General features: G+C 43.9%; 1 protein-coding gene across 3 annotated transcripts in view; it reads right to left on the bottom strand.

Annotated features, from left to right (window-relative positions):
• znf536 (zinc finger protein 536) overlaps positions 1-17,389 on the bottom strand; it is a 650,381-nt gene that overhangs the window by 425,806 nt on the left and 207,186 nt on the right. The gene's annotated exons all lie outside the window — the stretch shown is intronic.

Below are 17,389 nucleotides of genomic sequence, written 5' to 3'. Positions count from 1 at the left end.
GATACAGCCGCGGCGACGCCGACGACGGGTAAGATGAAGAAATAAATGGGTTGTACTTGCATAGCGCTTTTCTACCTTCAAGGTACTCAAAGCACTTTGACATTACTTCCCAATTTACCCATTCACACACACATTCACACACTGATGGAGGGAGCTGCCATGCAAGGCGCCCACCAGTACCCATCAGGAGCAAGGGTGAAGTGTCTTGCTCAGGACACAACGGACGTGACGAGGTTGGTTCTAGGTGGGATTTGAACCAAGGACCCTCGGGTTGCGCACGGCCACTCTTCCACTGCGCCACGCCGTCCCTACGCTTGTAATTACGCTTGTAAATACGCTTTTAAGTTCCAAGCCGCAGCCCCGACTGGACCGGGATAGCCTCCGGGAAGAGGTAGTGGTAGTTAGAACAACAGTGCCAGAGAATAGAACAAGGATGGACGATTCAACCCTTAACTCAACAATGAGTAGATGAGTGTTATGTGTGTGTAAATGTGTAAATAAATGAACACTGAAATTAATATAAATAAATATATATATATATAGCTAGAATTCACTGAAAGTGAAGTATTTCTTATATATAGATAGAGAATGATATTTATATAGCACTTTTCTCTAGTGACTCAAAGCGCTTCACATAGTGAAACCCAATATCTAAGTTACATTTAAACCAGCGTGGGTGGCACTGGGAGCAGGTGGGTAAAGTGTCTTGCCCAAGGACACGACGGCAGTGACTAGGATGGCAGAAGCGGGAATCGAACCTGCAACACTCAAGTTGCTGGCGCGGCCACTCTACCAACCGAGCTATATAAAAATACTTGACTTGAATTCTAGCTGTAAATATACTCCTCCCCTCTTAACCACGCCCCGCACCCAACCACACCCCCGACCAGGCCACCCACCCCCCAAACCCCCGACCAGGCCACCCACCCCCCACACTCCCGACCTCTGTATACTGTAAAGGCGCTAACAAATTTGGCGAGCGGCGCCGCAGAGGTCGAGGGAGCGCAGCCGGAGAAAAAGGTTAAAGATGAAATCAAATCTGGCGCGAGGCGGCACCCGGAGGCACGTTTGGAAATCCATCCCCCACCCCCCCAGCTCCGGGGCAAGGCCAGCGGTGACGCGGGGCGGACGAGGAGCTAAATACTGCGCGCCACTCGGGGATATTTCATTTTCAGGCCGATCAATACCAGCTTATATTTATCAGCGCGCTCGCGCCGGCTGCCACGTCTGACAGGCTGCACTTCACCCCGGCGCTCCGCGGCCCTCCAGGAGGAACTCGACGCAGAGCACGGACCGTGAGAGCGGGGGCAGAGACCCCGGGCAGCCATTAACCTCCCTAATGTCAAACACGCTAGAGCATCCAGACAGAAGGTTACGCCGTGTCAGGCTTTTCTTAAACGTCTTCATCCAGACGCCCTCTTAAAGAGCCCCGGTCCGCTTACCGGTGTCGACTCCTACATGATCATTATGAAGGCCGGCAGCCACGTTGTTTATTAGCGCTGTTCTGACCAATAAGAGACGGAAGTGAGGTCATGTGATTATTGGTTCAGCCCAGCACCACTCACGGCTAAAAGTCGTCTCTTTTCATCGCATAATTACACAGTATTTTGGACATCCGTGTTGCTGAATCTTTTGCAATTTGTTCAATTAATAATGGAGACGTCAAAGAAGAATGCTGTTGGTGGAAAGCGGTGGATTGCAGCTGTCTTTGGTTGTGAAGCTTTAACACAGAGCGGTCAAGCGAACATGTTTCTCTACGTCAGGGGTAGGGAACCTATGGCTCGCGAGCCAGATGTGGCTCTTTTGATGACTGCATCTGGCTCTCGGATAAATCTGAGCTGACGTTACTTAACACGATAAGTCATGAATAATTCCACTTGTAATCAAAGTGTTGAAAATATTGTTCAAAAAGTAAAACATGCTCATACATTTGAATCCATCCATCATTTTCTACCGCACTTGTTCAAGAAGTTGCATTAAGGGTAGGAAGTGATTTATTTATTATTGGTTAATTTAGGGCCTGCCCTCCTGGAGGCTCTTCAGACCAACTTGAGAGCCTGTTTCAGGGTTACAATATTTTTTTTTTTCAGTAAGTCTCTCAGTTGCTTTCCAGCAATTGTCTTTTTCCCTTTCGTTCTCGCTCATGCTCTGGCTCCAGCCCCAACCCCGTCTCTCCTCCTGGCTGCTGCTGCTTTTAAACAAAGCGACAGGTGATTAGATAACAAGGCCCAGGTGGGCCTTCTACGCACCTGTCGCTGATTTCGAGGCCGGTCCTGGCAACACCCCGCTTCGCTGCAGGCCGCAGGCCACGCCCCCCTACACAGTTAGCTTCAGAATACCATTGTTAATACAAATAATAAGAGACCTATTATACTCTAGAAATGTTGGTCTTACTTAAAAATGCACAAGTTTAGTTGTGTTTAGTGTTGAAAAAAATATCCTATGGCTCTTACGGAAATACATTTTTAAAATATGTGGATTCTTGGCTCTCTCAGCCAAAAAAGGTTCCCGACCCCTGCTCTACGTCAAGCAGCAAGTTTTTGGATGGGAAAAAATTGTGATATTAAGTCGCCTCTTTCCGGAGACTTGAGTGGATTACGCGACCTCATCATGCAGCTCAAAAAGTCAGCTGTGATCTTGGCTCCCTCGGCTTCTCTCAGAGACACTGGCGTTCACCGCAGCCATCCGACTTTCAGGTATGACTTTATAATCTCACTAAAATACTATTAACACAATAAGCAGATAAGGGATTTTCCAGAATTATCCTAGTAAATGTGTCTACTATAGAGATGCGCGGTCGGGCGGTTGACACGACGAAAAAATAGATTTTAATTAGATTCGGGCGGGTGGCGGTTGAACCATCTGGAGACATTTGATATACATGGTTCTGGGATCGGTATCCTTTGCCATTCAAAGAGCCATTTAAGACCCGTGTCATAAAACGAAAAAAGGTCAATAGGAGACGCTATTATTCTCTTGAATGACTGCCGGCAGTCACCCAGATATTAAATATTAGGGCGTGCTAAGAACGACAAACACATTTCGGGAGAAAATCCTCACAGTAACACAACATAAACGCAACACAAATACCCATAATCCTTTGTATTCATGACACATCCTGACTATTTTATACACCCCAAACCCCCCGCCCCCCGTGTGTCGGTAAGGTGGGCGGGGGTGTAAAATATATTCAGGAAGCGTCTTGAATACAAAGGATTATGGGTATTAGTTGTGTTGCGTTTATGTTGTGTTACTGTGAGGATGTTCTCCCGAAATGTGATTGTCAATCTTGTATTGTGTGGCTTCACAGCGTGGCGCATATTAGTAAGTGTTAAAGTTGTTTATATCACAACCATCAGTGTACTCTGTATCACCCAGCATGCCTTTCAATCTCAAACGTGTGACTGCGGAAGCTGCACCCAACATGTTGCTGGACCAACAATCAGTTCGTACATGTTGTTGAAGGTGTCTAAGGCAATGGCGTCACAGCTCGCCCACATTCTTGTCATCAGGATGCACGTTGTTGAATAGTCGCGAGAACGTTAGCGGCTCCAATTGACTACATTACTCTGGGAAACTGTATTAAATAGCTCTGTGAGTGGTAAAGGTGGCCAACCTCTGATGTAATTCAGCGGGCGGGTACAGTCCCGATAAAAAGTTGGTTCGGGTGGATGGCGGGTGGATGACGATTGTGGACATGCGGATGATATAATTGCCTACCCGCGCATCTCTAGTCTACTAACATCTGACTCGCTCCCACTGCCGTCGCCTGGAGCCGTCGCCTTGTTATTATTTTTTTAGTGCTTCACTCTAACTTTCCTCATCCACGAATCTTTCATCCTCGCTCAAATTAATGAGGAAATTGTCGCTTTCTCGGTCCGAATCGCTCTCGCTGCTGGTGGCTATGATTATAAACAATGTGAGGATGCGAGGAGGCCTACAACCCGTGACGTCACGCGCACATCGTCTGCTACTTCCGGTACAGGCAAGGCTTTTTTATTAGCGACCAAAAGTTGCGAACTTTATCATGGATGTTCCCTACTAAATCCTTTCAGCAAAAATATGGCAATATCGTGAAAAGATCAAGTATCAATCAATCAATCAATGTTTACTTATATAGCCCTAAATCACTAGTGTCTCAAAGGGCTGCACAAACCACTACGACATCCTCGGTAGGCCCACATAAGGGCAAGGAAAACTCACACCCAGTGGGACATCGGTGACAATAATGACTATGAGAACATGATACTGTGATACTGATGATACTGATGACTATGAGAACATATGAGAACATGATACTGTGAAAGATCAATCCATAATGGATCCAACACAGCAGCGAGAGTCCCGTTCACAGCGGAGCCAGCAGGAAACCATCCCAAGCGGAGGCGGATCAGCAGCGCAGAGATGTCCCCAGCCGATACACAGGCGAGCAGTACATGGCCACCGGATCGGACCGGACTCCCTCCACAAAGGAGAGTGGGACATAGAAGAAAAAGAAAAGAAGCGGCAGATCAACTGGTCTAAAAAGGGAGTCTATTTAAAGGCTAGAGTATACAAATGAGTTTTAAGGTGAGACTTAAATGCTTCTACTGAGGTAGCATCTCGAACTGTTACCGGGAGGGCATTCCAGAGTACTGGAGCCCGAAATGAAAAAGCTCTACAGCCCGCAGACTTTTTTTGGGCTTTGGGGATCACTAATAAGCCGGAGTATGACACATAGAATGGACCTGCTATCCCCGTTTAAATAAGAAAATATCATTTCAGTAGGCCTTTAATATTTCATCATTGATATATAAACTATCAGACTGCGTGGTCGGTAGTAGTGGCTTTCAGCAGGTCTTTAAGCTCCTAGAAATCTACGGTTCAGGTCTACGTACAAAACAAATAATCCTTGTAAGCCGAACTACGTCCAAGGTGGTGTAAATATATTTGGAAAAGGAGGAAAAAAGGAGCATGTGAGGACTTCAGGGGTTAAAAGCACTGTCTGTCTAATCATCTGCACAACAATATTTGCTGTGAGGCATTCTAAATAGATTATCGCTGGTCCATCTGTGTCATCATTGATTTATAAGGCATTAAGCTGCTCGGGGAGGAGAGCGGGGCGCGTTTAAAAAAAAAAAGAGGGGCTCCTCGCCGCCAACAGGGCGCGCTCACCTCCCCGACGACAACGCTCGCAGGAAGTGAAAAATAGGACGGCGGAAAACAGGCGATCCGACATTTTCTGCATCCCTTTTTGTTTCGGCCGTACAAAAGAGGCTGGGAGGAGGGGAGGAAGCACACAGGAAAAAAAAAAAAAAAAACACGCGCACAGCGAGAAACAAACACGCACACACAGGAAGGGGAAAAAAAAAAACTGAAAAAAAAAAAAACAAGGGGCATGATTAACATATGAATGCTGTATGCAAATGGCGGGGAGAGAGCAGATGTTGGTGCATTTAATTGACCTATATGTGAATTGGATCCAAACCTTTTCAGTGAGCCCGCTCAGGCCCGCTGAGTGCAGTTTGGACTCTTTGGCGTTCTAGTGGCACTCCGCCGCGCCAACGCCGGTCAAATTGCAAAATGATTCCGTCTCCAAAGTGGGGACGAAACACGGCGGCGCCGCGCTTATCGCCTCGCCCTGAACATGGCGGCGAACCATCCGCGTTGATTTTATTGACACGACGCGAGGTCGTGTTCGCCACTCGAGGGGCTCGACAACGTTCGCACGATCTCTCGGTGATCCGTTTTGAAGCTTTTTCTGGCAAACGTGGGGGGAAAAAAAAAAAAAAACGACTTTAAAAGCAACATTCTGCTTTGTTTTTGCAGGAGAAAGGGCGGAATGTTCCGTTTTAGGTGTGGCTGCATCTCTTGGAAATCTTTATAATATATATTTATATACAGTATATAAGGTGGTGACTTGTCCAGGGTGTACGCCACCTTCCGCCCGATTGCAGCTTCTCAGGCTTGTCCCTAACAGTTTGGCCATGTTTTTTGTTTCCTGTCAGCGCTCTTATTGTGTCCGTTTCCTGTTTGTCTCCCTGAGTATTGTGTCTCCCCAGCTGTGGCTGATAGGCACCTGGCCACACCTGGTGTCAATCAGCCAGTGACTATTTAAAGCTGCCTTCCCCTCAAGTCAGGGCTGGATAATTGTCACCACTTCCTGTCAATGTCATTGATACTTATCGTTGTAGCTGTGTCTACCTCTGTCAAAGTTCCTTCTAGTCACAGTAAGTGTTCTTGTTTCTAGTCCACAGTTAGCCTTTGTGCTAGTTTTTGTTCATAGCCAAGTTTGTTCTCCGCCTTGTGCCCGCCTTTGGTTTGTACCCCTTTGTTTGTTCTTGTTTTAGTGTTAAATGAAATCATGTTTACCTGCACGATGCCTGCCGCCTTCTCTGCATCTTGGGGCTTGTCAACAACAACACGTTACACAGCTAAGATAAGCGGTACTATATATATATATATATATATATATATATATATATATATATATATACCCGAACTTCCGCCCAATTGCAGCTGGGCTAGGCTCCAGCACCCCTGCGACCCCAAAAAGGACAAGTGGAAGAAAATGGTTGGATATATATACATATATACATATATATATATATATATATATATATATATATATATATATATATATATATATATATATATATATATATATATATAGAGATATATATATAGAGATATATATAGTGATCGATACCGTGGTAGACCGCAATATCTATGTGTGGGAAAAATCACAAGACTACTTCATCTCTACAGAACTGTTTCATGAAGGGTTCCCTCAATCATCAGGAGATTTTAATGGAAGCATTCACATACAATGGTTTATATAGGGCACAGAGTGGGTGGGTACAGGCAGGCGTAGGGGCGTGGTGATTGGCTCATGTGTTACCTAGGAGGTGTTTCCGTGTGTGACGGCATGTTGATATGATTTCACTGCGCTTGTTGAGGGATGACAGGTCTGGATGATATATATGCTATATATGCATGGCGGCTGTGTTGGAGCCACTATGGATTGAACTTTCACAGTATCATGTTAGACCCGCTCGACATCCATTGCTTTCGGTCCCCTAGAGGGGGGGGTTGCCCACATCTGAGGTCCTCTCCAAGGTTTCTCATAGTCAGCATTGTCACTGGCGTCCCACTGGATGTGAATTCTCCCTGCCCACTGGGTGTGAGTTTTCCTTGCCCTTTTGTGGGTTCTTCCGAGGATGTTGTAGTCGTAATGGTTTGTGCAGTCCTTTGAGACATTTGTGATTTGGGGCTATATAAATAAACATTGATTGATTGATTGATATAAAACCTATGCTTAAAAGAGAAACTGTTTATTATATGTCATCCAGACCGGCGATGGTTTTGTTTTTTTGTCATGAAAAGGGGAGTTTTTTTGGGGTTGGTGCACTAATTGTAAGTGTATCTTGTGTTTTTTATGTTTATTTAATAAAAATAAAATAAGAAAAATAAAAAAATAATAAAAAATTCTTCTGCGGCCAGGTACCAATCGAGCCGCGGCCCGGTGGTTGGGGACTACTGGTGTAAATGACACAGCAGCCAAATTAGGAGCCTTTGTTTGTTAAGTTACTACTAAAAGACAAATTGTCTTATATGTTCACTATTTTATTTAAGGACAATAATAAACATATGTTTAGCTTTTTTTGTTAAAATAAAGCCAATAATGAAATGTTTTGTGGTCCCCTTTATTTAAAAAAGCACCGAAAAATACCAAAATATGTTGGTACCGGTACCAAAATATTGGTATCGGGACGACACTAATTTAGCTCAGATTGTGTCAGTCAAAAGTCCACATTTTCATCACCGCACGGATGAGAGGATGGAGGTCACATTGTCGTTAAAAATCACAGACGTTATTTTCACTTATGGACCCTCTGCCTATTCCTCCTCCTCCTCGCTTTTATTCTCAAACGTCCCACAAAACACACACACACACACACACACACACACACACACACACACACACACATTCCCGGCAATGTCATTAAATTGTATTCAATTGCCTTTTGTCCGCGGGGCAAGGACCACCCGATATATGATAATGCATTAAGGCCTCAGACTGTGTCGCAGCCACCGAGCTGAGACCATCTCCCCAACAAGACACTCACACTGGGTGTGTGTGTGTGTGTGTGTGTGTGTGTGTATTCTTGTTTTTCAACCCTTCTTGAGACTTTAACAGGGAAAAGTACAAGTTCGGACCAAACATCATGGTCCCAATACAGAAAACCATTGCATCTAATGGAGAGCGAAATACTAGAGTCCGTGAACATTGCTCCAAAGTCAGGATTTTTTTTTTTTAAATTAATGTGTTTTTGTCCGCCATGTATGACGCAAACTCAACGTCTAGGTCCAGAGTACGAACCCCGTTTCCGTATGAGTTGGGAAATTGTGTTAGATGTAAATATAAAAAGAATACAATGATTTTCAACCAACCCATATTCAGTTGAATATGCTACAAAGACAACATATTTGATGTTCAAACCGATAAACATTTTTTTTTGCAAATAATCATTAACTTTAGAATTTGATGACAGCAACACGTGACAAAGAAGTTGGTAAAAGTGGCAATAAATACTGATAAAGTTGAGGAATGCTCATCAAACACTTATTTGGAACATCCCACAGGTGTGCAGGCTAATTGGGAACAGGTGGGTGCCATGATTGGCTATAAAAACAGCTTCCCAAAAAATGCTCAGAAAGGATGGGGCGAGGTACACCCCTTTGTCCACAACTGCGTGAGCAAATAGTCAAACAGTTTAAGAACAACCTTTCTCAAAGTGACATTGCAAGAAATTTAGGGATTTCAACATCTACGCTCCATAATATCATCAAAAGGTTCAGAGAATCTGGAGAAATCACTCCACGTAAGCGGCATGGCCGGAAACCAACATTGAATGACCGTGACCTTTGATCCCTCAGACGGCACTGTGTCAAAAAACCATATCAATCTCTAAAGGATATCACCACATGGGCTCAGGAACACTTCAGAAAACCACTGTCACTAAATACAGTTTGTCACGCAAGTTAAAGCTCTACTATGCAAAGCGAAAGCCATTTATCAACAACATCCAGAGACGCTTCTCTGGGCCCGAGATCATCTAAAATGGACTGATGCAAAGTGGAAAAGTGTTCTGTGGTCTGACGAGTCCACATTTCAAATTGTTTTTGGAAATTCACAACATTGTGTCATCCGTACCAAAGGGGAAGCAAACCATCCAGACTGCTATCGACGCAGAGTTCAAAAGCCAGCATCTGTGATGGTATGGGGGTGCATTAGTGCCCAAGGCATGGGTAACTTACACATCTGTGAAGGCACCATTAATGCTGAAAGGTACATACAGGTTTTGGAACAACATATGCTGCCATCTAAGCGCCGTCTTTTCCATTGACGCCCCTGCTTATTTCAGCAAGACAATGCCAAGCCACATTCAGCACGTGTTACAACAGCGTGGCTTCGTAAAAAAAGAGTGCGGGTACTTTCCTGGCCCGCCTGCAGTCCAGACCAGTCTCCCATGGAAAATGTGTGGCGCATTATGAAGCGTAAAATACGACAGCGGAGACCCCGGACTGTTGAACGACTGAAGCTCTACATAAAATGCGGCTGCTAGACTTTTGACAAGAACAAGAAAGTTTGATCACATTACGCCTGTACTGTATATACCTTTATATACATATATACATACATATATACCTATACTGTATATACCTTTATATACATATATACATACATATATACCTATACTGTATATACCTTTATATACATATATACATACATATATACCTATACTGTATATACCTTTATATACATATATACATACATATATACCTATACTGTATATACCTTTATATACATATATACATACATATATACCTATACTGTATATACCTTTATATACATATATACATACATATATACCTGTACTGGCTCACCTGCACTGGCTTCCTGTGCACTTAAGATGTGACTTTAAGGTTTTACTACTTACGTATAAAATACTACACGGTCTAGCTCCATCCTATCTTGCCGATTGTATTGTACCATATGTCCCGGCAAGAAATCTGCCTTCAAAGGACTCCGGCTTATTAGTGATTCCCAAAGCCCAAAAAAAGTCTGCGGGCTATAGAGCGTTTTCCGTTCGGGCTCCAGTACTCTGGAATGCCCTCCCGGTAACAGTTCGAGATGCTACCTCAGTAGAAGCATTTAAGTCTCACCTTAAAACTCATTTGTATACTCTAGCCTTTAAATAGACTCCCTTTTTAGACCAGTTGATCTGCTGTTTCTTTTCTTTTTCTTCTATGTCCCACTCTCCCCTGTGGAGGGGGTCCGGTCCGATCCGGTGGCCATGTACTGCTTGCCTGTGTATCGGCTGGGGACATCTCTGCGCTGCTGATCCGCCTCCGCTTGGGATGGTTTCCTGCTGGCTCCGCTGTGAACGGGACTCTCGCTGCTGTGTTGGATCCGCTTTGGACTGGACTCTCGCGACTGTGTTGGATCCATTATGGATTGAACTTTCACAGTATCATGTTAGACCCGCTCGACATCCATTGCTTTCCTCCTCTCCAAGGTTCTCATAGTCATTATTGTCACCGACGTCCCACTGGGTGTGAGTTTTCCTTGCCCTTATGTGGGCCTACCGAGGATGTCGTGGTGGTTTGTGCAGCCCTTTGAGACACTAGTGATTTAGGGCTATATAAGTAAACATTGATTGATTGATTGAAAACAAGAATGGGAAATAATTCCACTTTCAAAGCTTCAACAATTAGTTTCCTCAGTTCCCAAACGTTTATTGAGTGTTGTTAAAAGAAAAGGTGATGTAACACAGTGGTGAACATGCCCTTTCCCAACTACTTTGGCACGGGTTGCAGCCATGAAATTGTAAGTTCTTTATTATTTGCAAAAAAAATAAATAAAGTTTATGAGTTTGAACATCAAATATGTTGTCTTTGTAGCGCATTCAACTGAATATGGGTTGAAAAGGATTTGCAAATCATCGTATTCCGTTTATATTTACATCTAACACAATTTCCCAACTCATATGGAAACGGGGTTTGTAGAACTGCGACAGTTAATTGAGTAGAATTCCAAGTTTTTCTTGTACAATGAGGTAGGCATTTTTCGGAGGTCTCAATGAAGCAATACAATAATGTGTGTGTGTGTGTGTGTGTGTGTGTGTGTGTTAGGGCAGTAGATACTGACAAGTGGGGGGGTTGCAGAGTAGAGTTTGGTGCGAGAGGCACAAGTTTGCTCCCTAACAAGTGTGACACACACTAATAGAAACGTACCTCGTAAATGACAAGGGACTTGCCAAACAGACATATTGTGCGCTCGGGACAATTTTTGTATCGTCGGGATGCGACTGTAGGAGGGTGTGGGATCATTGCATCACACGACGATGCCAGTGCATTAGCATAAAAATGACCGCTTAAATGTCGGCGTATTGTCAAACTGGGCGACGGCGGCCCTGCCTCGCAACAATCAATTCCTCTTAGAAATCAGATTGGATTCCATGACGCTTATGTCCACCCCTCCCCCCCCCTACACGCACTTCTGCCGTCACATGGTCAGAAGCCGCTCGCCGTTTGTTTACATTAAGACCTGTGATAGCAAAATTACTTTTACTCGTTTTATCAATGTTTATTTATATAGACCCAAATCACAAATGTCTCAAAGGACTGCACAAATCATTACGACTACAACATCCTCGGAAGAACCCACAAAAGGGCAAGGAAAACTCACACCCAGTGGGCAGGGAGAATTCACATCCAGTGGGACGCCAGTGACAATGCTGACTATGAGAAACCTTGGAGAGGACCTCAGATGTGGGCACCCCCCCCCCCTAGGGGACCGAAAGCAATGGATGTCGAGCGGGTCTAACATGATACTGTGAAAGTTCAATCCATAGTGGCTCCAACACAGTTCAAAGCGGATCCAAGACAGCAGCGAGAGTCCCATCCACAGGAAACCATCTCAAGTGGAGGCAGATCAGCAGCGTAGAGATGTCCCCAACTGATACACAGGCGAGCGGTCCATCCTGGGTCCCGACGAGCGGTCCATCCTTGGTCTCGACTCTGGACAGCCAGTACTTCATCCATGTTTTAATAATGATGTACTTTGAACGGGTCGCCCAAAGTTGTTTATTGGGCTCAGGAATGTGACACTTAGCAAGAGATCTATTATCTGATCAAGCTCTGTCTCCTGTGTCTTTGATTTAACATGTGGACTTTAGTTGACCTGGGTATATGTGTTATCTATTCTTGACCCCCAACAGAGCTAAATTGTTCCCCTTTCCTGAGTGACCCCCCGTTTCTGGGCAAACGACACCCTCTCCTTCTTCACAGGACTTTGGGTATTCATTCCACTGGTGTACTGTATGTAAATGAGCATGGAAGGTGGGACTTCTGAGAATGTATAATCGTCATGTCAAATTCCTAAGGAGTTTGAACAAGCTGGAACGAACGGATGTGTCGTTCTGGTTTGGTCTCGCTTTGCAAAGCTTGTTGTTATTTGTTTGTTACTTGAATAAATCATTTTAAAGCTATTTGTCACTAAAGGATCGTCTTTAAGAAATTTCCACGACAGACCCGGTCTACAATAAGCCGGAAAGTGGTTAGAGTGTCCGCCCTGAGATCGGTATTTTGCGAGTCATACCAAAGACTATAAAAATGGGAGCCATTACCTCCCTGCTTGGTACTCAGCATCAATGCTTGGAATTGGGGGTTAAATCACCAAAAATTATTCCCGGGCGTGGCCACTGCTGCTGCTCACTGCTCCCCTCACCTCCTAGGGGGTGATCAAGGGTGATGGGTCAAATGCAGAGAGTAATTTCGCCACACCAAGAGTGTGTGTGATAATCATTCGTACTTTAACTTTAACTTTAAGCCCCGTTTCAGCCACACTAAATCAGCGTTTAAGGCGGTGTTTTTCAACCACTGTGCCGCAGCACACTAGTGTGCAGTGAGATGCAGTCTGGTGTGCCGTGGGAGATTATACAATTTCACCTATTTGGGTAATGGAAGTTTGCAAATGATGTGTTGTTGAGTGTCGGTGCTGTCTAAAGATCGGCAGAGTAGCCGTGTAATACTCTTCCGTATCAGTAGGTGGCAGCAGGTAGCTAATTGTTTTGTAGATGTCGGAAACAGCGGGAGGCAGGGTGCAGGTAAAAAGGTGTCTAATGCCTAAACCAAAAATAAAGAAAAGGTGAGTGCCCCTAATAAAAGGCATTGAAGCTATGCAGAACGGAACTAAAACTGAAATTAGATTAGATATTACTTTATTTATTCCGTCAGGAGAGTTCCTTCAGGAAAATTACAATTTTCAGCACAATCCCATTCAAGATCAGACAAACATTACAGGGACACAGAACAGGATCGCTGACGGGTCTGCAGGCTTCCAGCGCCCCTTACAAAAAAGATGACATACAGGTAAACAGGGGGGGGGATGGGAGAAAAGAATAGAAGATTAAAATAAAATATAAAAAAAATCGGTCTTAGCCTGGGCCCTGGAGTGGGGGTGCAGACTGAGGCCAAGGGAAAAAATAAAAATGGCTACAAAGTGAACAAAAACACAATGCTGGACGACAGCAAAGACTTACTTTGCAGAGACGGCGTTCACAAAGTACATCCAAACATGACATGACAATCAACAATGTCCCCACAAAGAAGGATTAAAAACTATTAAAATATTCTTGATTGCTAAAACAAAGTACAGTATATGTGGGAAATATCCCTCAAAGGAAGACATGAAACTGTTACAGGAAAATAGCACAAATGGAGAAAAAAACACCAAAATAGGAGCACAAGACATGAACTAAAACACTACACACAGGAAAACAGCAAACAAGTCTAAATAAATGACGGTTTGGTATGACAGGTGGTGACAGTACACCTACTTTGAGACAAGAGCTATAGTCATGCATGCTTGGTTATGATTAAAAGTCATATCCAAAAATTGCGACTTTTTACCGTCAACTGAGTTTCGTTTTTAGTGATTTCTGCTGGTGATGTGCCTCCACATTTTTTCAACGCCAAAAATGTGCCTTGGCTCAAAAAAGGTTGAAAAAAATTGGTTTAAGGTTCCCCCTCATTGGACCATTTTTTACACGGGTAAGCGCGTCGTCTATTTCTTGACTCTCCGGCTCTGAGCTTTGTATGGACTCACTGATCGTTTACAAACTGAGTTCGGAGAGGAAGTGACGCCAAAAAGTCTGCTCCCCACACAGGAAGTGACGTCAAATGGAAGGCGCCACAGTCAGCTTCGTAATGAAGCGGTTTCGTAACTCGGAGCTAACCCATACTTGCCAACCCCCTCGATTTTCCCCCGGGAGACTCCCGAATTTCAGTGCCACTCCCGAAAATCTCCCAGGGCAACCATTCTCCCGATTTCCACCCGGACAACAATATTGGGGCCGGGCCTTAAAGGCACTACTTTTGGCGCCCGTTCTCACCTGAAAAGGAGACTATTATATATGTCTCCGTTATCCACAGGTTGATCTATAAACCCATAAAGTAGGCTATTTCTCAGCGTGTGTTTTATTCCAGCCGGCACGTTAATACACTGACACACAACATCCGGATTCCCATCATGCATTGCTTCAAAAACTACGGCAAGTATTAATGTCCAAAAAACATAACAGAGACTAAGCAGAAGAACGAAGAATGACGAGTAAAAAGAAGAAGTACGCTTGCAAGTTCCAAAATGATTGGAAAAAAAATATTTTTTCATTTCATCCAGGTATGCTGCCTGCACCTCAACCTCCGTGTCGTTTTCAACAGGAAAGGCAAAAATGTTCGGTTTGTTAGCGTTTTGGTTACAATTAGTCTTTCCGTGAGTTGCATCGAATAAAATAGGTGGTCGATCTGCATTCTTCTCCTCTTGGGGTGCAAAAATTGCGGCTTCGTCCGGCCTTCCCTCACCCACATTTTCACCTTTCATGAAGAAAAAAGTATGAAGTAAATTATATTTATATAGCGCTTTTCTCTAGTGACTCAAAGCGCTTTTACATAGTGAAACCCAATATCTAAGTTACATTTAAACCAGTGTGGGTGGCACTGGGAGCAGGTGGGTAAAGTGTCTTGCCCAAGGACACAACGGCAGTGACTAGGATGGCGGAAGCGGGAATCGAACCTGCAACCCTCAAGTTGCTGGCACGGCCGCTCTACCAACCGAGCTATGCCGCCCCAAATAATCTCAATCCCTTATTTCCCCGGGAAATTTCCCATATTTTGAAAAAAAAAAAAAGCAAATGCTGAGACGAATGATTTTTAAAAAGTAATAAATTATACAAAAAAAAATACGTAATTTAACTAGTAGCACAATTACTCTTTGATTAATTACTAGGGAAAGAAATGTGTTACTTGAAAAAATAAAAAAACTCTAATTGTATGGCATATACAGTTGAAAGACATTTCATGAAAGCAGAGTGTGTGCCTTTAAAATGACATTGCTAGATGACATGTGATATCGGTCAGCATGGTGGTAGAGGGTTTAGTGCATGGGTGTCAAACTCTGGCCCTTGAGGCAGTATGAAATTAACATCAGACCTGGCCCGCCGGTTTTATACCGCATTCACTACTAATAGTCATACTTGCCAACCCTCCCGATTTTCCCGGACTCCCAAATTTCAGTGCTCCCCCCCGAAAATCTCCCGGGGTAAACATTCTCCCGAATTTCTCCCCATTTCTACCCGGACGACAATATTGGGGGTGTGCATTAACGCCACTATTTTTAGCGTCCTCTACAACCTGTCGTCACGTCCGCTTTTCCTACATAGAAATAGCGTGCCAACCCAGTCACATAATACATGCGACTTTTACGCACACAAGTGAATGAAAAGCACACTTGTTCAACAGCCATACAGGTCACACTGAGGGTGGCCGTATAAACAACTTCATCAATCTTACATATATGCACCACACTGTGAACCCGCACCAAACAAGAATAACAAACACATTTCGGGAGAACATCTGCGCCGTAACACAACATAAACACAACAGAACGAATACCCAGAACCCTTTGCAGCACTAACTCTTCCGGGACGCTACAATATTGTAGCCGAGATAGGTTCCAGCACCCACCCAAGCGGTAGAAAATGGATGGATGGATGGACATGTGATGTCAGCGAGAGAGCAAGCATTAGCTCGGCTGTGTTTCGACGGCTGTAGTCCCCTTGTCCAAAAACCGCATTTGGCGGGATTTTCACTTCAGTCATTGATTTGCTGTTCACTATTCCCACATAGTAGTAGTAGTACTAGTCGTGTGCGTTTTTTGCTGTGTGATGTTGCCTAGTGCTGGTTGTTGCTTTCATTCGTAAAACGCTACTTCCGGCATTGAACGGTCATGTTGACGTACAACCACATCAAAATATATTACAAATATAACTCATGTTACATATCCATCCATTCGATACAGTACAGCGAAACCCTGATTTGTAAAATTCCCGGTTTACAAACTTTTAGATGGCGCCAATTATACCTCCGTGTACCAACGCTTCATTATTTAGTTTGTGTGCCACTGGCAGTCATTTTGTGCGTATCACAGCACAATTTTAATTGTGATGAGAACGGGAAAAAATGCCAAAGAGGACTTATTTCACAGCGGGGGAGAAGACTACCTCTCGTTCAGCGGCGCCTCTTCCAAGTGTGCTCTTCCCTTAGCCTCCTCTGTCTGCTCTTTTTTATCTTCTCGTGAGCCGTTTGAATGGATTTTCCTTTTTTTTTTTTTGTGTGTTTATTATTCCCGCTTGGGATGGTTTCCTGCTGGCTCCGCTGTGAACGGGACTCTCGCTGCTGTGTTGGATCCGCTTTGGACTGGACTCTCGCGACTGTGTTAGATCCAATATGGATTGAACTTTCACAGTATCATGTTAGACCCGCTCGACATCCATTGCTTTTGTCCTCTCCAAGGTTCTCATAGTCATCATTGTCACCGACGTCCCACTGGGTGTGAGTTTTCCTAGCCCTTATGTGGGCCTACCGAGGATGTCGTAGTGGTTTGTGCAGCCCTTTGAGACACTAGTGATTTAGGGCTATATAAGTAAACATTGATTGATTGATTGATTGATTCGCAATATGGGTGTCAAAGTAAAGGGGTTTTGTGATTTCTGATTGTTTGTGAGGGCACCAACGGGACTAATGTGTATGCATGTTGACAAAGACCATACAGCACAGTTCAGCTAGTTAATAAAGAGTTTTGTTTGATATACAGTACTGTATAGAACTTTATATTGTGTTCAGGCTGGAACCAATTATTCATATTTACATTGTTTCTTAATGGAGAACTTTGCTTCATTATACAAACTTTTATATTTCCGAACCCTGTTCAAGAACCAATCAAGTTCCACTGTACTTAAATTAATTTTCATGTAAAAAATAAAAAAAAAACATACATGTTTTA

This window comes from Nerophis ophidion, linkage group LG02 (genome assembly GCF_033978795.1).
Source record: "Nerophis ophidion isolate RoL-2023_Sa linkage group LG02, RoL_Noph_v1.0, whole genome shotgun sequence".
Classification (NCBI taxonomy): Eukaryota; Metazoa; Chordata; class Actinopteri; order Syngnathiformes; family Syngnathidae; genus Nerophis; species Nerophis ophidion.
Note: the sequence above shows the minus strand (reverse complement) of the source record. Positions and strands in the feature narration are given on the sequence as shown.